Here is a 24,476-nt window from a genome sequence, read left to right as displayed (position 1 = left end):
AGGCCCTTCTCCAGCTGGCCTAGGTGGAACCAGTTCCACTTTTCAGAGGAAAGCCAGGTGTGAGGAGTGGGGCAGGTATGTGTGAGGGTCAGGTTCTTGAAGGCTGGATGGACACGGGGCTTGTGGCAGGTCTAGGGGTGGCAGTGCTGCTGTGGGAGCCTCAGGGTGTTCTCATCCCTGGAATCCCCCAGTGTATCCTGGTGCCCCCAACTGCTGCGTGGCATGAGAAGGCCTGGCTGGTGGGGATCACAGGGACTTGTTTGAATTGCCCACCTAGTCAAGCCTAAGGAGCTGTGCCTCCAGCCCCTCGGGGAAAAACTCACTTTTGATATGTGACAACAGCTGCAGGCAAGGGGAGGGAGAGGTGTGCTGGGCCTCGGCCTTAGAAGCCAGAAGCCTCTGGCTTTCTCCCAGGAGGGCAGGAGATCAGAGGTGACCCAGGCTCCCCTGTTTACCTCAACCCCCTTGTGAAGCCTCCCTCTTTCTGCCTGTGAGATGGGTGTGGTTGGAAGGAGAGACACTCACCTATGGGCCTCTGACTTCTCTGCCCAGGTGTGCCTGGAAAGCCTGGTGTATATTCCATGCTCTGCTACACTCCACATCCTGATTACAGCCTCCCCGCCTCCAGAGCAGCCTGGCCCAGGGAAGACCTGGTTGCTGCATCAAATGATAGGTAGAAAATAGAAGTAGGGGCCAAGCACAGTGGCTCATGCCTGTAGTCCCAGCACATTGGAAGCCTGAGGCAGGAAGATCACCTGAGGTCAGGAGTTCAAGACCAGCCTGGCCAATATGGTGAAACCCCGTCTCTACTAAAAATAAAAAATTTAGCTGGGTGTGGTGGCACATGCTTGTAGTCCCAGCTACTCGGGAGGCTGAGGCAGGAGAATCGCTTGAACCTGGGAGGCGGAGGTTGCAGTGAGCTGAGATTGTGCCACTCCACTTCAACCTGGGTGACAGAGAAGACTCTGTCTCAAAAGGAGAAGCTGCCTTCCCAAGGATGTGGAGGGTTTTTCCAGAATGGAACTTGACTGGTGCAGAGAACACAGTCAGTGAGAACAGTGCAGGAAAACATCAGGAGGTGGGAAGCATGGCTCTCTCTTTGGGAGCTGGGGTGACTTGCCTGGGCCAAATGGCAGTAGGCTGTGGGCAGGGGCAGGCAGAGCTGGGGTGTCCAGAGCCTGAGGTCCCTGTTCTGGCAGCGGACTGGAGTGCAAAACAACTATCTCTGCCTTTTGGCTGGGGGACACCCTCTACTTCCAAGCCCAGATATACACCAGCTGCCACAAGCCCCTGAGGCTCTTCACAGGACCAATGTATAGCCACACCCATGCTGGGTTAGACTGATGGGCCCACCTGCACCCTGATCAGTGCCCATGACTTGAGGGGACTCTCTGGAGACAATGGGGACAGTCTCATGTTCCCCTCTTGCAGGTGGACCAGTCCTCGGGATCTGATGTCAGGCTGGAGTGGGCAGAGGTTCTTCTCTGCCAGGGTGCCTGGTGAACAGCAGGTGGAGCAACTTCTTGACTTTCCTGGACCCCAGGACACAGCTGAGCACAGGAGGTTGAGGCTGAAGCAAGATGTAATTGCGCCACTGCACTCTAGCCTGGGTAACAAAGTGAGACTTAATCTCAAAAATAAACAAAAAAAAAAAAAAAAAAGAAAGAAAGAAAGAAGAAGAAACTAGGACTGGTCACAGTGTCTCAGGCCTGTAACCCAGCATTTTAGAATGCCGAGGTGGACAGATCACTTGAGTTCAGTAGTTCGAGACCACACTGGGCAACATAACAAACCCCATCTCTACTAAAAATACAAAAAATTAGCCAGGTGTGGTGGTGTGCACCTGTGTTCCCAACTATAAAAGAGGCTGAGGTGGGAGGATCACTTGAGCCCAGGAGGTTGAGTCTGCAGCAAGCCGTGACCATGCCACTGCACTCCAGCCTTGGTAATGGAGCAAGACCTAATCTCAAAAAAAAAAAACAAAAAAAAACAAAAGAAGTGCTGGGCCAAGTGGCTCTCATGCCTGTAACCCACAACTTTGGAAGGCTGAGGTGGGCAGGTCACTTGAGCTCCGGAGTTTGAGACAAGACTGGGCAGCATGGCAAAACACCCCTACCAAAAATACAAAAAGTAGCTGGGCGTGATCCCAGCTATTCAAGAGGCTAAGGAGGGAGGATTGCTTGAGCTCAGAAGGTTGAAGCTGAAGCAAGCCATGACCACGCTATGGCACTCCAGCCTGGGTAACAGAGCGAGACCAAATCTCAAAGGAAAAAAAGAAGACAAAAGTGCAGATCACAGTGGCTCACGCCTGTAACCCAGCACTTTGGAAGGCTGAGGTGGGAAGATCACTTGAGTTCAGGAGTTCAAAACAAAACTTGGCAACATGGCAAAACCACTTCTCTGCCAAAAATACAGGAAAATTAGACAGGCATATTATGTACACGTGTGGTCCTAGCTACTCAAGAGGCTGAGGTGATCCCTAGAGCTTAGAAGGTTAAGGCTGCAGCTAGCCATGATCACACCGCTGCATTCCAGCCTGAATTAGAGGGCAAGACATAATCTCAAAAAAGAAAGAGAAGAAAAAGGAAAACAGACTGGGCACAGTGGCTCATGCCTGTAACCCAGCACTTTGGGAGGCCGAGGTTGGCAGATCACTGGAGTTCAGGAGTTTGAGACCAGATGTGGTGGTGTGCACCCAGGAGTTTGAGACTGCAGCAAGCCAAGACCATGCCACTGCATTCCAGCCTGGGTAACAAACCAAGACTTAATCTCAAAAAAAAAAAAAAAAGAAAAGAAAAGAAAAAAGGACTGGGCACAGTCACTCACGCCTGTAACCCAGCACTTTGGGAGGCCCAGGTGGCCAGATCACTTTAGTTCAGGAATTTGAGATGAGACTTGGCGACATGGCAAAACCCCATCTCTGCCAATAATACAAAAAATTAGCCAGGCATGGTGGTGTGCACCTGTGGTTCCAGCTATTCAAGAGGCTAAGGTGGGAGGATTGCTTGAGCCCAGGAGGTTGAGTCTGCAGTAAGTGTGACCACGCCACTGCACTCCAGCCACAGTAACAGAGCAAGACCTAATCTCAAAGAAAAAGAAAAAAGAAAAGTAAAGAAAAAATGGCTGGGCACAGTGGCTCATGCCTGTAACCCGCACTTTGGGAGGCCGAGATGGGCAGATAACTTGAGTTTAGGAGTTTGAAACATGACTTGGCAACGTGGCAAAACCACATCTCTACCAAAAATACAAAAAAATTAGACGGGAGTGTTGGTATTCACCTGTGGTCCTAGCTGTTCAAGAGAATGAGGTGAGAGGATCACTAGAGCCTAGGAGGTTATGGCTGCAGCAAGCCATGATCATGCTGCTGCACTTCTTGCCTGAGAAGAGGAGGAGGTGGAGGAGGAGGAGGAGGGGGAGGAAGAAGAAGAAGGAGAAGAAGAAGAAGAAGAATAAGAAGAAGAGGAGAAGAAGAAGAAGAAAAGGAAGAAGAAAAACAGGGCTGGGCACAGTGGCTCACAGGTGTTATGCAGCAATTTCGCAGGCTGAGGTGGGCAGATCACTTGAGTTCAGGAGTTTGAGACAAGACTGGGCAAAATGGCAAAACCCCATCTCTATAAAAAATACAAAAAATTAGCCAGCTGTGGTGTTGTGCACCTGTGGTCCCAGCTATTCAAGAGGCTGAGGTGAAAGGATCGATTGAGCCCTGGAGGTTGAGTCTATAGCAAGCCATGACCACGCTGCTGCACTCCAGCCTGGGTAACAGAGCAAGACCTAATCTCAAAAAAAGAGGAAACAGAATAAAAAAGTGCCAGGCACAGTGGCTGATGACTGTAACCCAGAAACTTGGGAGTCTGAGGTGGGCAGATCACTTGTGTTCTGAAGTTGGAGACAAGACTGGGCAACATGGCAACATGCCATCACTACCAAAAATACAAAAAATTAGCCAGGCATGGTGGTATGCACCTGTGGTCTCAGCTATTTAAGAAGCTGAGGTGGGAGGATCTCTTGACCCCAGGAGTTTGAGGCTGCAGTAGCATGATCACGGCTTATTGCAGCCTCAACCTCCTGGGCTCAAGCAATCCTCCTACCTTAGCCTCTTGAATAGCTGGTACCAAAGGTGCACACCACCACATATGGCTAATTTTTGATTGGGTTTTGCCATGTTACCCAGTCTGGTCTCAAACTCTTGAAATCTAGTGACATGCCCACCTATGCCTCCCAAAGTGCTAGGTTACAGGTGTGAGCCACTGTGACTGGCCCTTTTTTCTTCTGTTTTTTGTTTGTTTGACTTGACAGTAGGTCTTGCTCTGTTGCCCTGTCTGTAGTGCAGTGGCGTTATTATGGCTTGCTGCAGCCTAAGTCTTCTGGGCTCAAGCAATCCTCCCACCACAGCCTCCTGAATAGCTGGGATCACAGGTGGACACCACAATGCCTGGCTAATTTTTGATATTTTTTGTAGACATGGGGTTTTGCAATGTTGCCCACTCTGGTCTCAAGCTACTGAACTCAAGAGATCTGTCCACCTCAACTTCCCAAAGTGTTGGGTTACAGGTGTGAGCCACTGTGCCCTGTTTTGTTTTTTGCATTTGTTTTTGTTTTTTAGTTTAGGTCTTGCTCTGTTCCCAAGACTGGAGTGCAGTGACATTACATGGCTTGCTGCAGCATCAACATTCTGGGCTCAAGCAATCCTCTCACCACAGCCTCTTGAATAGCTGGGATGGCAGGTTCACAACAGCATGCCACCCTAATTTTCTGTATTTTTGGTAGAGATAGGATTTTGACATGTTGCCCAGTCTGTTCTCGAATTCCTGAACTCAAGTGATCTGGCCACCTCAGCCTCTGGAATTGCTGGGTTACAGGCGTGATTCACTGTGTTTATTTTCTTTTTTCTTTTTCTTTTCTTTTCTTCTTCTTCTTCTTTTTTTTTTCAAATTAAGTCTTGCTCTTTTATGCAGGCTGGAGTGCAGCGGCATGATCCAGATTGCTGCAGCATCAACCACCTGAGCTCAAGCGATTTTCCCACCTCAGCCTCTTGAATAGCTAGAACTACAGGTGCACACCACCATGCCTGGCTAATTTTTTGTATTTTTGGTAGTGATGGGGTGTTGCCATTTTGCTCAGTTTAATCTTGAACTTCTGAATTCAAGTGATCTGCCCACCTCAACCTCCCAAAATGCTGGGTTACAGGCATGAGCCACTGCTCCCATCACTTTTTCTTTTTTCTCTTTCTTTTCTTTTCTGCTTTCTTTCTTTTTCCTTTCCTTTTCTTTTTTTTTTTCTTTCTTCTTTCTGGTTTCACTCTGTTACCCAGACTGGAGTGCAGTGTCGTGGTAATGGCTTGCTGCAGTCTCAACCTCCTGGGCTCAATGGATCCTCCTACCTCAGCCTCTTGTGCACACAACCATGCCTCGAAAATTTTTTGTATTTTTGGTAGAGATAGGATTTTGCCATGTTTTCCAGTCTTGTCTCGAACTCCTGAACTCAAGTTATCTGCCCACCTTAGTCTGCCAGATTACTAGGTAACAAGCATGAGCCACTGTGCCCAGCCCTTTCTTCTTCCTCCTCCTCCCTCCTTCTCATCCTCCTCCTCTTCTTCTTCTTCGTTCTTTTTCTTTTCATTTTTTTTTCCAGATTAGATCTTACTCTGTTACCCAGGCTGTGCAGTGGCATGATCAACCTTTTGGCAGCCTGGGCTTAAGCAATCTTCCCATCTCAGCCTCTCAATAGCTGTGACCACAGGTGCATGCCACCATGTCTGGCTAATGTTTTGTATTTTCTGTAGACATGGTGGTTGACATGTTGCTCAGTCGTCTTATCTCAAACTACTGAACTCAAGTGATCAGCCCACTTTGGCCTCTGATATTGCTGGATTACAGGCTTGAGCCACTGTGCCAAGCACTTTTTTTTTTGCTTATCATTGCCTTTATTGATGCTATCACATAGTAAGAAATTCAAAAGACACTTACAATTGACTGATGGACTGCAACCTCAAACAAATTCCAAGACATCTGATGAGGGATAGGACCTCTAAAGTCTACATATTAAAATGTTATATGGGGCATAATATAAAACATATTACACAGGTTTCAATAAAATATATACTAGGTACTTTAACAAAGTCCATATAATAAAAGTTACATAGTGATTAACATCATCACTACAGAATGACACTTAGCCTCAGTCACAAAGTATTAGCTGCTTAACAGTCTTTTATCCTTAGGAATATGATAACACTGTGGTTCTGATTTTTATTGTCATCATTAAAATTATTTGTCTAACTTGTTTGTTTTGATTAAAAATAAATCATTGCAAGTGATTCAAAACGTGTGCTTTTCTATAAGCATATTGAAATTTCACATTTTACATTTCAAATCAGTGACTTAGACTTAATATTTAATTCTTATACCCGTAGTCAATGCCCACAGACTTACTAATCTAGTAATTATTTTCCACAATAAAATTACAAATAGACCAATGATTTAGAGTTTGCGATATGCTCTTCCTTGAAGGGGATAATAAAGAGTGTCCTTTAGTAATACTATAAACAGAAGGATTATATATGTGTGTGTGTGTGTGTATATATGTGTGTATGTATGTATATATTTTTTCATTCCTTATGTGTGTGTTTCCTGTGGTGAGGGGAAACAGAAGAAAATGAACAATTGTTTGTATGAGATTTTCAGTAGATGTGAGGACTATGTAGAGTATAGGTTGCAAGTTAATTATTGTATAAAAGGTCAAAGATTTTCAAAAAAGAGCAAGAACAGTTTAGGGGCAAGGTACACTTGGATAATGTTTTATAAATCAGGAAACGAAACCCAAGTGGATTAATTTGTGATACTTATAAATGCTTAATAGAACTTATGTTAATAATTGTCAGGTATTACAAGATCTTTTTAGAGTAAACCAAAACAGTTTCTCCTCAAGTGTGATCTGAGTACTAAGGAAATTCAGTATTTGGGTAGCCAAAATATCCAAAAGAATAGACTATTCAATAGAAATACAATCCTGACTTTTGGTTTCCTATAACTTTATTGTCTATATTTTAGGTAAATAGTTTTAACCAAATGAGTAATGAGAATGACCTATAACAGTACAGTACAAATGATGAGATGCTATAAGGAAGTACAGAATGAGCATAACTTCCAACCACTGATGGAAGACTGATTTCACAATGTCTTTCTCTTTTAAGCTGAAGGGGTGCCCTCATAATATGGTACAGAATCCCTATTTGTTGTTCACTCACTTATTCATGCATCCATTCACTCAAATACGTGTATTGTGCATCTACTCTCTACACACTTGCTATGATCAGTATCGTGGAGAACACGAACACAGGAATTTGTGGTGTAGAATATATACATTCCTGTCTCTTTCTTATACATGCATACATATACATATATACATGTATGTATATCTGTGTGTAACTGTTAACTATGACCCAAAAATAACACGTCGTAATTGTATAGCACTTTTGCACTTTTCAATTTGTAAGCTGCTTTCATATACATTTTTTTTTATCAAATGCTTTTTATTCCTCCATTCAGCTAATCATATGGTTTTTCTACTTTTAGTTAATATAGTAAATTACACTGAATGCTTTTAGAATGATAAACCTTGCAGTCCCACAATATGGCCTGGTTGGTCACAATGCATTATCTTTTTAATATATTGTTGGGTTCTATATGTTGCCATTTTGTTAAAAATTTTTGCATCTTTGCTTATGAGGGACAATGAGCTGTTGCTTTCTTTTCTTGTATTGTCTTTGTTTTTGATAACAGGGTAATGTTGGTGTTCCATAAATGAGTTCATAAATATTGACTCCTCTTCAGTGTTCCCAAAGAATGTATGCAAAGTTGGTATAATCTTCTTTAAATCTTTGGTAGAATCTACCAGTAAATCTATCTGGGCTTGGGGTTTCCTTTGTGAGAATTTTTACTGGTGTTCCAATCGGTTTGCCTTTTATTTACTTTATGTGTCTAAAATTTATTTGACTTTCACTTTTGAGTGACAGTTTTGTAGGCCTAGAATTTCATACTGATAATTTTTTTTACTGCATTTTAGGTTTTGGGGTACATGTGAAAAACATGCAACATTGTTGCATAGGTGCATACGTGGCAGTGTGATTTGCTGCCTTCCTCTCCTTCACCTATATGTGGCATTTCTCCCCATGCTATCTCTCCCCAACACCCCACCCCCCACTGTCCCCCAATGCCCCCCAACAGACCCCAGTGTATAGCGCTCCCCTCCCTGTGTCCATGTGTTCCCATTGTTCGACACCCATCTATGAGTGAGAACATGCGATGTTTGATTCTGTGTTCCTGTGTTTGTTTGCTGAAAATGATGGTTTCCAGGTTCATCCATGTCCCTACAAAGGACGTGAACTCATCGTTTTTGATGGCTGCATAATATTCCATGGTGTATATGTGCCACATTTTCCCTGTCCAGTCTATCATCGATGGGCATTTGGGTTGGTTCCAGGTCTTTGCTATTGTAAACTGTGCTGCAATGAACATTCCTGTGCATGTGTCCTTATAGTAGAGTGATTTATAATCCTTTGGATATATACCCAGTAATGGGATTGCTGAGTCAAATGGAATTTCTATGGGTCCTTGAGGAATCGCCACAGTGTCTTCACAATGCTTGAATTAATTTACACTCCCACCAACAGTGTAAAAATGTTCCTATTTCTCCACATCCTCTCCAGCATCTGTTGTCTCCAGATTTTTTAATGATCGCCGTTCTAACTGGCATGAGATGGTATCTCAATGTAGTTTTGATTTGCATTTCTCTAATGACCAGTGATGATGAGCATTTTTTCATATGCTTGTTGGCCTCATGTATGTCTTCTTTTGTAAAGTATCTGTTCATATCCTTCGCCCATTTTTGAATGGGCTTGTTTGTTTTTTTCTTGTAAATCTGTTTTAGTTCGTTGTAATTCTGGATATCAGCCCTTTGTCAGATGGATAGGCTGCAAAAGTTTTTTCCCATTCTGTTGGTTGCCGATTCACTCTAATGACTGTTTCTTTTGCCATGCAGAAGTTGTGGAGTTTGATTAGGTCCCATTTGTCTATTTTGGCTTTTGTTGCCAATGCTTTTGGTGTTTTGGTCATGAAGTCCTTGCCTACACCTTTGTCCTGAATGGTTTTGCCTAGGTTTCCTTCTAGGGTTTTTATGGTGTTAGGTCTTATGTTTAAGTCTTTAATCTATATGGAGTTAATTTTAGTGTAAGGTGTCAGGAAGGGGTCCAGCTTCTGCTTTCTGCATATGGCTAGCCAGTTTTCCCAGCACCACTTATTGAACAGGGAATCCTTTCCCCATTGCTTGTTTTTATCAGGTTTGTCAAAGATCGGATTGTTGTAGATATGTTGTGTTGCCTACGATGCCTCTGTTCTGTCCCATTGGTCTATATCTCTGTTTTGGTACTAGTACCAGGCTGTTGTGATTACTGTAGCCTTGTAGTATAGTTTGATGTCCGGTAGTGTGATGCCTCCCACTTTGTTCTTTTTGCTTAGAATTGACTTGGCTATGCGGGCTCTCTTTTGGTTCCATATGAAGTTTAAGGTGGTTTTTTCCAGTTCTGTGAAGAAGGTCATTGGTAGCTTGATGGGGATGGCGTTGAATCTGTAAATTACTTTGGGCAGTATGGCCATTTTCACGATATTGATTCTTCCTAACCATGAACATGGAATGTTTCTCCATCTGTTTGTGTCCTCTCTTATTTCGTTGATCAGTGGTTTGTAGTTCTCCTTGAAGAGGTCCTTTACATTCCTTGTTAGTTGTATTCCTAGGTATTTTATTCTCTTTGTAGCAATTGTGAATGGCAGTTCGTTCTTGATTTGGCCCTCTTTAAGTACACACAGCCGGTTGCTTGGCGCCAGAAGCAAGAGCCCCTTGGGGCTCGCCCCCCTGCCTCACAGGGTCAGTGAAAAAAAGATCAGAGTAGTGGTATTTCACTGGCGGCCCGCAAGGCCGGCAGACTCTGCCCCGCCCTCTCGCGGGGACAGGGGGGCGCCAGGGGCCTCCCACTTATTCTACACCTCTCATGTCTCTTCACTGTGCCAGACTAGAGTCAAGCTCAACAGGGTCTTCTTTTCCCACTGATTCTGCCAAGCCCGTTCCCTTGACTGTGGTTTCGCTGGATAGTAGGTAGGGACAGTGGGAATCTTGTTCATCCATTCATGCGCGTCACTAATTAGATGACAAGGCATTTGGCTACCTTAAGAGAGTCATAGTTACTCCTGCTGTTTACCCGTGCTTCATTGAATTTCTTCACTTTGACATTCGGAGCACTGGGCAGAAATCACATCGCATCAACACCCGCCACGGGCCTTCGCGACCAGGCACGTTTTTTTTCTTTTTTGAAATTAGGTCTCACAGTGGTGTACAGACCACACCACTGCACCCAGGCTGGAGTGCAGTGGTGTGGTCCCGGCTTGCTGCAGCCTCAACCTCCAGGGCTCAGCGATCCTCTCATCACAGCCTATTGAGCAGCTGGGGCCGCAGGGGCACACTACCATGCCTGGCTAATTATTTGTATTTTTGGTAGAGGTAGGGCTTTGCCATGTTGCCCAGTCTAGTCTTGAACTCCTGAACTCAACTGGTCTGCATACCTGCATACTTTGGTCTCCCAAATTGTTGAGTTACAGGTGTGTGCAACAGTGCCCAGCACTTTTTAAAATTATTTTTATTTTATTTTATTTTATTTTGAGATTAGGTCTTGTTCTGTTACTTAGGCTGGAGTGCAGCAGCATGATCACGGCTTGCTGAAGCCTTAACATCCTAAGCTGTAGTGATCCACCAGCTCAGCCTCTTGAATAGCTAGGACTACAGGTATACACAAATCCCCCTGCATAATTTTTGTGTCGGAGAGATGGGATTTTGCTGTGGTACCAAGTCTTGTCTTGAACTCCTGAACTCAAGTGATTTGCCCGCTGTGGCCTCCCAAACTGCTGGGTTACAGGCGTGAGCCCCTGTGCCCAGCCCTTTTGTCGTCGTCGTCGTCATCGTCTTCTTCTTCTTCTTTTCTTCTTCTTCTTCTTTTCTTCTTCTTCTTTCTCCTCCTCCTCTTCCTCCTCCTCCTCTTCTTCTTTTTCTTCTTCTCCTTCTCCTTCTTCTTTTAGTTTTCTTTTGAGATTAGGTTTCACTTTGTTGCCCAGGCTGTAGTGCAGTGGCATGGTCACAGATTGATGCAGCCTCAACCTGGGTTACAGGCATGAGCCACTGTTCCCAGCCCTTTTGTGTGTGTGTGTGTGTGTGTGTGTTTGTGTGTGTGTGTTTTTTTTGTGAGATTAGGTCTTGCTCTGTTACCCAGGCTGGAGTGCAGTGGCATGATCATGGCTTGTTGCAGTGTAAACCTCTTGGGCTCAAGGGATCCTCCTATGTAAACCTTTAAACCTTTTGAATGGCTGGAACCACAGGGGCACACCACCACACCTGGCTAATTTTTTGTATGTTTGGTAGAGATGGGGTTTTGCCATGTTGCTTTTTCTGGTCTCGAACTCCTGAACTCAACTGACTTGCCCATCTGAAATTCTAAAGTGCTTGATTACAGGTGTGAGCCACTGTTTCCAACCTTTTTTCTTTTCTTTTCTTTTTCTTTTTTATTTATTTATTTGTTTATTTTTAGATTAGGTCTCTCTCTCTGTTAGCCAGGCTGGAGTGTAGTGGCATGATCACAGCTTGCTGCAGCCTGAAACTCCTGGGCTCAAGCAATCCTCCCACTATAGCCTCTTGAATGGCTGGGACCACAGGTGAACACCACCATGCCTGGCTTATTTTTTGCACTTTTGGTAGAGATGGGGTTTAGCCACGTTGCACAGTCTGGTCCTGTACTCCTGAACTCAAGTGATCTGCCAACCTCGGCCTCCCAAAGTGCTTGGTTACAAGAGTGAGTGACTGTGCCCAGCTTTTTTTTCCTTTTTGAAATTATGTCTTGCTCTGTTACCCAAGCTGGAGTGCAGTGGTGTGATCATGGCTTGCTGCAGCCTCAACCTCCTGAGCTTAAGAGATCTTCTTACCTCAGCCTTTTGAATTGGTGGGACTACTGGTGCACACCACCATGCCTGGCTTCCAAAAGTGCTAAGTTACAGGGATGAGCCACGCTGGCCAGTCCTTTGTTGTTCATTTTTCTTTTCTTTTCTTTTCTTTCTTTTTTTTTTTTTTGGTGAGATAATTCACTAAGTCTCACTCCATTATCCAGGCTGGAGTGCAGTGGCATGATCACGAGTTGCTGCATCGTCAACTTCCTGGGCTTAAATGATCCTCCACCTCAGCCTCTTGAATAGTTGAAACCAGAGGTGCACACCACCATGCCTTGCTAATTTTTTGTATTTTGGGTAGAGATGGGATTTTGCCATGTTGCTCAGTCTGGTCTCAAACTGCTGAACTCAAGTGATCTGCCAACTTTGGCCTTTCAAAGTGCTGGGTTACAGGCATGAGCCACTGTGAACAGCCCTTTTTTCTTCTTTTTTACATTATTTTTATTTTTTTCCTGCAGCAAGCCATCATCATGCCACTGCACTCCAGCCTGGGTAACAGAACGAGACCTAATCCCAGAAAAAAAGAAAGAAAAAAAGAAAGAAAGAAGGAAGGAAGGAAGGAAAGAAAGAAAGAGAAAGAGAAAAAAAAAAGAGAAAGAAGAAGAAGAAAGAAAGGAAAGGAAAGGAAAGGAAAAAGGACTGAGCATCGTGGCTCATGCCCGTAAACCAGCCCACTGGGAGTCCGAAGTGGGCAGATCACTTGACTTTAGGAGTTCAAGACCAGACTAGACAGGATGGCAAAACCCCATCTCTACCATAAATAAAAAAAAAATTAGCCAGCCATGGTGATGTGCACCTGTGGTTTAAGCTATTCAACAGGCTGAGGTGGCAGGATCACTTAAACCCAGGAGATTGACACTGTACCAAGCTGTGATCACGACGCTGCACTCTAGCCTGGGTAAAAGAGCAAAAACGAATCTTAAAGAAAACAGAAAACAGAAAAAAGAAGGAGAAATGGGTGGGCACAGTGGCTTACCCTTGTAACTTAGCACTTTGAAAGGCCAAGGTGGACAGATCACTTGAGTTCAGCAGTTCAACACCAGACTGATCAACATGATGAAACTTTTCTCTAACAAAAATACAAAAAAATAGCCAGGTGTGGTGGTGTGCACCTGTTGTCCCAGCTATTCAAGAAGCTGAGATGGGAGGATTGCTTGAGTACAGGAGGTTGACACTGAAGCAAGCCATGACCACAACACTGCACTCCAGCCTGGATAACATAGCCAGACATAATCTCAAAAAAACAAAAAACCAACCAACCAAACAAACAAAAAAAACAGCTGGGCACAGTGGCTCATGCCTATAAACACAGCACTTTGGGAGGCCGAGGTGGGCAGATAACTTGAAGTCAGGAATTTGAGACCAGACTTGGCAACATGGCAAAATCCAACTCTATCGAGAATAGAAAAAGTTAGCCAGGTGTGGGGTTATGCCCCTGTGGTTCCAGCTGTTGAAGAGAATGTGATGGGAGGATTGTTTATGCCCAGGAGGTTAAGGCTGCAGCAACCCATGATCAAGCCACTGCACTCTAGCCTGGGTAATAGAGGGAGACTTAATCTCAAAAAAAAAAAAAAAAATTAAAAAGAAGAAAAAAAGGGCTAGGCACAGTGGTTCATGCCTGTAAACCCAGCACTTTGGGAGGCCAAGGTGGGCAGACCACTTGAGTTCAGGAGTTCGAGGCCAAACGGCAACATGGCAAAACCCCATCTCTACCAAAAATACACATAATTAGCTCAGCGTGGTGGTGTGCACCTGTGGTCCCAGCTATTCAAGAGGCTGAGGAGGGAGGATCGCTTGAGCCCAGAAATTTGGGGCTGCAGAAAGCTGTAGTCACGCCACTGCACTCCAGCCTGGGTAAGAGAGCAAGGGCTAATGTCAAAAAAAAAAAAAAAAAGAAAGAAAAGAAAAGAAAAAAAGAATGGCCATAGTGTCTCACGCCCATAACCCAGCACTTTGTGAGCCTAAGATGGGCAGATCACTTGAGTTCAGGAGTTTGATATTGGACTGGGCAACATGGCAAAACCCATCTCTACAAAAAATTAGCCAGGTGTTTTGGTTTGCAACTGTGGTCCCAGCAATTCAAGAGACTGAGTGGGAGGATCACGTGAACCCAGGAGGTTGAGGCTGCATCAAGCTGTGATTGCACCACTGCACTCCAGCCTTGGTAACAAAGAGAGACCTAATCTCAAACAAAACAAAACAAAAAAGAAACAAAAAGAAAAATGGGCTGGGAACAGTGACTCACACCTGTAACCAAGCACTTTGGAAAAATGAGGTAGGCAGATCACTTGAGTTCAGGAGACAAGACTGGGAAACATGGCAAAACCCCATCACTACAAAAAATTAGGGAGGCCTGGTAATGTCCACCTGTAATCCCAGCTATTCAAGAGGTTGAGATGAGAGGATCACTTCAGAATAGAAGGTTGAGGTTTTAGCAAGCTGTGACCAAGCCACCAAGCCACTGCGTTCCAGCCTGGGTAACAGAGCGAGACCTAATCTCAAAAAAAAAACAAACCCTAAATTAAAAAAAAAACGAACAAAGGTCTGGGCACAGTAGCTCATGCCTATAACCCAGAACTTTGGGAGGCCAAGGTGGGCAGATCACTTGAGTTCAGGAGTTGGAGACCGGGCTGGGTAACATCGCAAAACCCCATCTCTACCAAAAATATAGATAATTTGCCAGGTGTTGTGGTGTGCACCTGTGGTCCCAGCTATTCAAGAGGCTGAGGTGGGAGGATCACTTGAACCCAAGATGTTGCGACTGCAGCAAGCCGTGATTATGCCACTGCACTCAAGCCTGGGTAACAGAGCAAGACCTAATCTAAAAAGAAAGAAAGGAAAAAAAAAAAAGAAAAAAGGGCTGGAAACACTGGATCACGCATGTAACCCAGCACTCGGAGAGGCCAAGGTGGGCAGATCACTTGTGTTCTGGAGTTTGAGACAATCTAGCAAAACCCCATTTCTACCAAAAATACAAAACAAATTAGCCAGGCATGATGGTGAGTACCTGTAGTCCAAGCTGTTCAAGAGGCTGTGGTTAGAGAATCGCTTAAGCCCAGGAGGTTGAGGCTGCACCAAGCCATGAGTACAGGCTGCTGCATTCCAGCCTGGGTAACAGAATGAGACCTATTCTCAAAAAAAAAAAAAGTCCAGACACTGTTGCACATGATAGTAATGAAGCAATTTGGGAGCCCAGGGTGGGCAGATCACTTGAGGTCAGGAGTTTGAGACTAGACTGGGCAACATGGTAAAACCCCACCTTTACCAAGAATATGAATAATTAGCCAGGCACAGTGGTGTGCACCTGTGGTCCCAGCTATTCAAGAGGCTCAGGTGGGAGGATCACTTGAGCCTAGGAGGTTGAGGCTGCAGCAAGCCGTGAACATGCCACTGTACTCCAGCCTGGGTAACAGAGCAAGACCTAATCTCAAAAAAAAAGAAAGAAAGAAAGAAAAAAGGAAAAAGAAAAGAAAAGAAAAAAAAACTCTGCTGGGCACCGTGGCTCATGGCTGTAGTCCAGCACTTTGGAAGGCCAAAGTGGACAGATCACTTGAGTTTAGGAGTTCAATACAAGACTGGGCAACATGGCAAAACCCCATCTGTACCATAAATTTAAAATAACCAGAATTGGTGGTGTGCTCCTGTGGACCCAGCTACTCAAGTGGCTGAGGTAGGAGGATCCCTTTAGCTTAAAAGGGTGAGGCTGCAGCAGGCCATGACCATGCCAGTGCACTCCAGCCTGGGTAACAGAACGAGACCTAATGTCAAAACAAAAACCAAAACCAAAAACCAAAAACAAAACAAAAAAAACAAAAAAAAATAGAAAAAAAAGAAGCTGAGCACAGTAGCTCACACCTGAAACACAGCAGTTTGGGAGGCCGAGGTGGGCAGATCACTTGAGATTGGGAGTTTAAGACAAGACTGGGCAACATGGCAAAACCTATCACTACCAAATATACAAAAACTCGCCAGGCATGGTGGTGTGCACCTGTGATCCAAGCTATTCAGGAGGCTGAGGTGAGAGGATCACTTGAGCCCAGAAGGTTTAGGCTGCAGTAAGTCATGATCACGCCACTGCACTCCAGCCAGGGCAACAGAGCAAGACCCAATCTCAAATAAAATGAATGAACAAACAAACAAACAACAACAACAACAAACAGAAAAAAAAAAAGGTTGGGCACAGTGGCGAACACCTGTAACCCAGCACTTTGGGAGGCAAAGGAGGGCAGATCGCTTGAGTTCATGAGTTTAACGCCAGACCAGGCAACATGGGAAAACCCAATCTCTACCAAAAATACAAAAAAATCATCCAAGTGTGGTGGTTTGCACCTGTGGTCCCAGCTATTCAAGAGGCTGCAGTGGGAGGATTGCTTGAGCCTTTGAGGTGGAGGCTGCAGCAAGCCGTGATCATGCCACTGCACTCCAGCCTGGCTAATAGAGTGAGAACTAATGTTAAAAAAAAGGAAAAAGAAAGAAAAAGAAAAAGGGCTGGGTACAGTGGTTCATGCATGTAACCCAGCACTATGAAAGGCCAAGGTGAGCAGATCACTTGAATTCAGGAGTTTGACACCAGAATGGGCAACATGGCAAAATCCCATCACTACCAAAAATTAAAAAAAAAAATTAGTCAGGCATGGTGATGTGCACCTGTGGTTTTAGCTATTCAAGAGGCTGAGGTGGGAGGATCACCCTAGCCCTAGAGGTTGAGGCTACAGCAAGCCATGATCATGCCACTGCATTCCAACCTGGATAATAGCAGGAGAACTAATCTCAAAAAAAAAAAAGAAAAAAGAAAAAGGGAAAATAGAAGAAAAAAGGGCTTGGCACAGTAGCTAACACCTGTAACCAGGCACCTTGGAAGGCTGAGGTGGGCAGATCGCTTGAATTCAGTGGGTTTGAGACCAGACTTTGCAATTTGGCAAGAGCCCATCTCTACCAAAAATACAAAATTTTGCCCAGGCATCGTGGTGTGCACCAGTGGTCTCAATTATTCAAGAGGCTGAGGTGGGAGAATCGCTTGAGCCCAGGAGATTGAGGCCACAGCAAGGCATGACCACGCCACAGCAAGGCATGACCACACCACTGCAGTCCAGCTTGGGTGAGAGAGCAAGACCTAATCTCTGCCCCCACCAAAGAAAAGAAAAGAAGAAAGAAAGAAAAAAAAAGCTGGGCACAGTGACTCATGCCTGTAACCCAGCACTTTGAGAGGTGAAGTTGGACAGATCACTTCAGTTCAGGAGTTTGAGACAAGACTTGGTAACATAGCAAAACCACATCTCTACCAAAATGCAAAAAATTCACCAGGCATGTTTGTGTACACCTGTGTTCCCAGCTATTCAACAGGCTACGGTGGGAGAATGGCTAGATCCCAGGAGGTTAAGGCTACAGCAAGCTATGATCATACTGCTGCATGCCACCCTGCATAACAGAGCAAGACCTAAATGCAAAAAAAGGTAGAAAAAAGGGCTGGGCCCAGTGGCTCATGCCTGTAACCCAGCTCTCTGGGAGACCAAAGTGGGCAGATCACTTGAGTCAGGAGTTGGAGATCAGACTGGGCAACATGGCAAAAGCCCATCTATAGGAAAAACACAAAATATTAGCCAGCCTTACTGGTGTGCACCTGTGGCCTTGGCTACTCAAGAGGCTTGGATGGGAGGATCGCTCTAGTGCAGGAGGTTGAAGCTGCAGCAAGTGGTGATCACGTGGCTGCACTCTAGCTTGGGTAAGAGAGCAAAACCTAATTTCAAAAAAAAAAAAAAAGAAAGAAAGAAGAAAAAAGTGCTGGGCACAGTGTCTCACTCCTGTAACCTAGTACTTTGGAAGGCCAAAGTTCGGCAGATCACTTGAGACTTGAGTTTAGGAGTTCGAGACCAGACGTTGCAACATGGCAAAACTCAACCTCTACCAAAATACAAAAAATTAGCCAGGCATAGTGGTGTGCACCTGTGGTTTCAACTATTCAAGAGGCTGAAGTGGAAGGGTCACTTTAGCCCAAAAGGTTGAGGCTTCAGCAGTCTGTGACCATGCCACCCAACTCCAGCCTGAAAAACAGAGTGAGGCCTAATATCAAAATTAAAAAAAAAGAAAAAGAAAAAGAAAAAGAAGAAAAACAGCAGTTCACAGTCACTTGTGCCTGCAACTCAGCACTTTGGGAGGCCAAGGTGCACAGATCACTTGAGTTTAGAATTTCAAGATCAAACTGGGCATTATGGCAAAACCCCATTTCTACCATAAATAAAAAAATTAGGCGTGATGGTGTGCACCTGTGGTCCCAGCTACTCAAGAGGATATGGTGGGAAGATCACTTGAGTCCAGGAGTTTTAGGAGGCAGCAAGCCATGATCACGCTGCTGCACTCCAACCTGCATAACAGAGCAAGACCTAATCTCGACAACAACAACAACAAAAATGTGGCTGGGCACAGTGGCTCATGCCTTTAACTCAGCATTTTGGGAGGTCAAGGTGGGCAAATCACTTGAGTTCAGGAGTTGGAGACCAGAGTGGGCAACATGGCATAACCCTGTCTCTATGAAAAATACAAAATAGAAGCCAGACTTACTGCTCTGTACCTGTGGCGTCAGCTATTCAAGAAGCTTAGGTGGGATGATAGCTTGAGCCAGGAGGTTGAGGCTTCAACAAGCTGTGAACATGACGCTGCACTCCAGCCTGGGTTAAAGAACAAGACCTAATCTAAAAAAGAAAGAAAAGAAAGAAGAAAATAAAAGCTGGGCACAGTGGCTTGCGCCTGTAACCGAACACTTTGGGAGGACAAGATGGGCCGATCACTTGAGTTCAGGAGTTTGAGACTTGCCTATACAACATGGCCAAACCTCATCTCTACCAAAAAGACAAAAAATTAGCCAGGCGTGGTGGTGTGCACCTGTGGTTTCAGCTATTCAAGAGGCTGAGGTGGGAGGATCGCTTTAGCCTGAAAGGCTGAGACTGCAGCAACTCATGACCTCGCCATCACACTCCAGCCTGGGAAAGAGCACAAGACCTAATCTGACTCCTGCCTGTAACTCAGCCCTTTGGGAGGCCTAGGTGGGCAGATCACTTGAGTTCAGGAGTTTGAGACGATACTGGGCAACATGAAAAACTCAGTCTCTACCAAAAGTATAAAAAGTTAGCCCGGAGTGGTGGTGTGCACCTGTTGTCCCAGATGTTCAAGCGGCTGAGGTGGGAGGATCACATGAGCCCAGGAGGTTGATGCTGCAGAAAGTCATTACCATGCCACTGCACTCCAGCCTGGGTAACAGATGGAGATCTAATCTCAAAAAAACACAAACAAAATAAATAAATACATAAAAAGAAAAAAAGGGTTTGTCACAGTAACTCACGCCTGTAACCCAGCACTTTGGGAGACAAGGAGAGCAGATCACTTGAGCTCATGAGTTTGAGACAAGACAGGGCAACATGGCAAAACTACATCTCTATGAAAAAAAAAATGAGCCAGACGTGTTATTTTACATTTTAGTTCTTACTATTAAAGAGGCTGCGGTGGGAGGATCAGGAGGTTAAGGCTAAAGCAAGCCGTGACCGCGCCGCTGCACTCCAGCCTGGGTAACAGAGTGAAACCTAATCACAAAAGAAAACAAACAAACAAAAAAGAAGACATAAGTGCTGGACACAGTGGCTTACACCTGCAATCCAGCACTTTGGGAGGCCGAGGTGGGCAGATCACTTGATTTCAGGAGTTTGAGACAAGACTTGGTCATGTGGCAGAACCTCGTCTCTATGAAAAATACAAAAAATTAGCCAGGTGTGTTTGTGTACACCTGTGGTCCTAGCCATTCAAGAGGCTGAGCTGAGAGGACCACTAGAGCCTAGGAGGTCAAGGCTGCAGCAAGCTGTGATCATGCCACTGCACTCCAGCCTGCATAACACAACAAGACCTAATTTAAAAAAAAGGTAGAAAAAAGGCTGGGCACAGTGGCTCATGCCTGTAACCCAGCACTTTTGGAGCTTGAGGTGGGCAGATGACTTGAGTTCATGAGTTGGAGACAAGATTGGGCCAAAACCCCATCTCTACAAAAAATAAAAAATATTGGCCAAGTTTAGAGGGGTGTGCACCTGTGGCCCCAGCCATTCAAGAGGCTTTGATAAGAGAAATGCTTGAGCCTAGGAGTTTGTGGTTACAGCAAGCTGCAATTACTCTGCCACACTCCAGTCTGTGTAAAAGAGAGAGGTTTAATGTAAAAAAAAAGAAAGAAAAAGAAAGAAAGAAAAGAAATGAAAGAAAGAAGAAAGAGAAAGGAAAAGAAAAAAGGAAGAAAGAAAGAAAAGAAAAAAAGGCTGGGCACAGTGGCTCACATCTGGATCCCAGCACTTTAGGAGGCCAAGGTGGGCAGATAACTTGAGTTCAGGAGTTCAAGACTTGCATAGGCAAGATGGCCAAACCCCTTCTCTACCAAAAACACAAAAAAATTAGCCAGTGGTGGCATTGTGCACCTGTGGTTTTCGCTATTCAAGAGGCTGAGGTGGGAGGATAGCTTTAGCCTGAAAGGTTGAGGCTGCAGCAATTGGTGACTACACCATGACACTCCAGCCTTGGAAATAGAGACCTAATCACAAAAAAAAAGAAGGAAAAAAAAAAAAAGGCTGGACACACTGGCTCACGCCTGTAACCCAACCATTTGAGAGGCTGAGGTGGGCAGATCACTTGAGTTCAGAATTTTGAGACCAAACTGGGCAACATGACAAAACCCCATTTCTACCATAAATATAAAAAATTAGCCAGGCATAGTGGTGTGGACCTGTGGTCCAAACTATTCAAGAGACTGAGGTGGGAGGATCGCTTGAGCCCAGGAGTTTTAGGCTGCAGCAAGCCGTGCTCACGCTGCTGCACTCCAGCCTACATAACAGAGCAAGATCTAATCTCAACCAAAAAAAGAAAAGAAAGAAAAAAGAAAAAGTGGCTGAGCACAGTGGCTCATGCCTGTAATCCAGTATTTTGGAAGGTCAAGGTGGGCAAATCACTTAAGTTCAGGAGTTCGAGACCAGAATAAGCAATATGGCAAAACCCCATCTCTACCCAAAATACAAAAAATTAGCCAGGCATGGTGGTGTGCACCTTTGATCTCAGCTATTTAAGAGGTGGAGGTAAGAGGATAGCTTGAGCCCAGGAGGTTGAGGCTGCAGCAAGACATGCCCATGCCACTGCAACTCCAGCCTAAGTAACCAAGTGAGACATTGCCTGTATCTCAGCATTTTGGGTGGCCAAAGTGGGCAGATCACTTGAGTTCAGGAGTTCAATACCAGAACGGGCAAAATTGCAAAACCCCATCTCTACCAAAAATACAAAAAAATAGCCAGGAGTCGTTGTGTGCAACTGTGGTCCCAGCTGTTCAAGAGGCTGAGCTGGCAGAATCACTTGAGCCAAGGAGATTGAGACTGCAGTAAGCTGTGATCACACCACTGCACAACAGCCTGGGTTACAGAGAAAGATCTAATCTCAAAATAATTTTTTGAAAAAGAAAAACGTGTCACACCTATACATCAGCACTTTGGGAGGCCAAGGTGGGCAGATAACTTGAGTTCAGGAGTTCGAGACTAAATTTGGCAACATGGCAAAACCCATCTCTACCAAAAATCTGAAAAATTTGCCAGACATGGTGGTGTGCACCTGTGGTCCCAGCTATTCAAGAAGCTGATGTGTGAGGATCAGATCGCTTGAGCACAGGATGTTGAGCCTGTAGCAAGCCATGATGATGCCACTGCACTCCAGCCTGACAAAAAGAGGGACTTAATCTCAAAAAAAAAAAAAAAAAGGAAAAAAAAAGAAGAAGAAGAAACAGCTTGGTACAGTGGTTCACGCCTCTAGCTCTGCACTTTGGGATGCTGAGATAAGCAGATCACTTGAGTTCAGGAATTCGGAACCAGACTGTGTAACAAGGCAAAGCCCCATCTCTATAAAAAATACAAAAAATTAGCCAGGCATGGTGGTGTGCACCTGTTGTCACAGCCATTCAAGAGACTGAGGTGTGAGAATCACTTGATTCCAGGAGGTTGAGGCTGCAGCAAACCATAATCACGCCACTGCACTCTACCCGGGTAACAGGGCAAGACATCATCCCCCACCACCCCAAGAAAAAAAGAAAGACAGAAAAAGAAAAAAGAATAACGGACTGGGCACAGTGGCTCATGCCTGTAAACCAGTACTTTGGGAGGCCCAGGAGGGCAGATCACTTGAATTCAGGAGATCGAGACTAGACTAGGCACCATAGCAAAACCCTACCTTTACCAAAAATACATAAAATTAGCCTGGCGTGGTGGTGTGCACCTGTGGTTTCAGCTATTCAAGAGCCTGAGTTGGAAGGATCACTTGGACTCAGGAGGTTGAGACTGCAGCAAGCTGTGACCATGCCACTGCACTCCAGCCTGGATAACAGAGCTAGACCTTGTTAAAAAAAAAAAAAAGGAAAAATCAAAAATGGCTGGGCACAATGACTCAGGCCTCTAACCCAGCACTTTCAAAGGCTGAGGTTTTGACTCACCCTCAGTTCTTGACTCACCCTCTGGCCTAAGCCCAGGCTGGTGGGATTGCCCTGAGTCAGAGACTGCTGGGACCCCTCATCCTGGCCACACCTCCTCCAGAACCTCCTGTGGGTTCTGCGGGCGTCAGTGTTGGGCTAAGTGCACGGGCCTGCCTGCATGCACACATATGCCAAGGGCAAGCAAAGGGAGAGCGCAGTTCTGGAATGGCGTGTGTGCAGATGTGAGCCATGCACATTCGTGCAGGCATGGGTTTGCATGCGTGTTGCTGGCCTGTGTGTCAGCCTGCTGGATGCACATGAGTCTCAACACTGCCGGGAGGGTCTTGGGGACACCCAGAAGCCTGTCATGTGGGGTGCAGCCACAGCCTCAAAGGGAAGTCAGCTGTGGGCCCCAGGTACCAGAGTTACGCTCAAGGCGGGTAGGGAAAATTGGACAGAGACCGATCCGTTCACCTTCCCCTCCACTGGAGACTTTGGACTGCCTCAGGTTGGGTTGTAGCATCTGGAGAGCCCTGAGCCTCAGTTAGGGAAGGTGGGAGGTGGAAGAACACTCGCTGAGGCCCAATCCAGCCCTCTGGGAGAATCCAGATGCTGGCCACAATTGGGCAGGAATCACGCTCTTCCTGGTCTTTCCCATCAGCTATCCCGAGGCCCCTAGAAGGTGAAAGTGGGAACAGAGACACAGAACTGTTTCATTTCCCTGTGTAAGGCAGGGATGATGCTGCGGTGGTGGGCTCTTCTCCGGGACCCTGGCCTGGGTGCTGGCTGAGTGAGGTTGGAACTTGGCAGGGAGAACCAACAGAAGTGGTTCTCCAGGAAGACATGAGCCTGCTCCCTGGGCGCGTGCCCTCTCTGAGAGCTTGATTGCCTCAGTATGGGTCAGGGAAGGAGGCACCTACATTTTGGCGACTGTCTTGAATGGAGGAGGAGCCTCCTTGAGGGAGTGTATCCCAGACTCTCTACCTCCTTCTAGCAGGAAATAAGGTCTCCCCCACACCCCTAGGAGTTCTCTGTGGACTCCATGGAGCTCCCACCCCTCCCACAAAGACTCCTGAGGGTCCCAGGTAGCCTCCTGTCTATTGGCTAGGTCCCAGGTGGAGGCCTCAAGAAGTCCCCAGGGCAAAGGGTATTGCACATGCTGAGGCCCAGGAGAGAGGGACTCCTGGGGTTGGGGGTGGGGACCCAGCAGGCCCCAAGGAGCATGTCAGGGAGGTGAGACCAAAGTCAGCACTTAATTAATCCAGAGTGTCCCAAGGGTGGGGGTGGGGAGGGTCCACACCCCAAGACCCTACAATTCCTTCTCACAGCATTACAGTGGAGTGAGAAAGGGGCTTGCACCCCTGGATAGTAGGTTTCTGTGGTAGGACACTGCTATTGGCACTGTCACCTGTGTCCTAATGGCCCCTCCCTGTCTTCTCTAGGTTGGCCTGAGGTGTGGGGTTCTGTCCAGGAGATTAACCAGCTTGCTTTCTGAATCTGCTTTGGTGGGAGTGGGAATTGGCCCTCACACTAGCCTTGCCTTTCTCAGCCCCAAAATGTGCTGGTCTAACTGAGCCTGTGGCTGTCATTGGTTCCAACCAGAAGCAAGGAAAGTTTCTGCAAAAAAATACTAAAATTCGCCGAGTGTGATGGCAGGCACCTGTGATCCCAGCTCCTTGGGAGCTGGGAGAATCACTTGAGCCCAGGATGTCAAGACTGCAGTGAGCCAAGTTCATTTCATTGCACTCCAGCCCGGGCAACAGAGTGAGACCCTGTCTTAAAAAAAAAAAAAAAAAAAATACACACACTAATTGAAAACCTCTGTCATGTGGCTCATGCACTCAGGCTTAACTGAGTATCAATTAAGTGGTAGGTTCTTGGGTGTGGCAATGAGCCGATGCCGGCAGCAGTCCTCTGTTGCTTGCCTGTAGCCTGTTTTCCTGACAGCTCCTGCCTATCTCCCT

At 45.8% G+C, this 24,476-nt stretch overlaps 1 protein-coding gene across 1 annotated transcript in view; it reads left to right on the top strand.

The window, feature by feature from the left end:
* LOC105723016 (ubiquitin-conjugating enzyme E2 Q2-like) overlaps positions 1-22,559 on the top strand; it is a 152,335-nt gene extending 129,776 nt beyond the window's left edge. The window contains exon 7 of the transcript XR_010339184.1: positions 12,500-22,559. The gene's annotated coding sequence lies outside the window, so the exon portion shown is untranslated. The remainder of the gene's footprint in view (positions 1-12,499) is intronic.
* The last annotated feature ends 1,917 nt before the right edge of the window (positions 22,560-24,476 follow it).

Source organism: Aotus nancymaae, unplaced genomic scaffold (assembly GCF_030222135.1).
Source record: "Aotus nancymaae isolate 86718 unplaced genomic scaffold, 86718_ANA_hifiasm-v0.15.2.pri h1tg000073l, whole genome shotgun sequence".
NCBI lineage: Eukaryota > Metazoa > Chordata > Mammalia > Primates > Aotidae > Aotus > Aotus nancymaae.
This window is presented reverse-complemented; position numbering and strand designations above follow the sequence as displayed.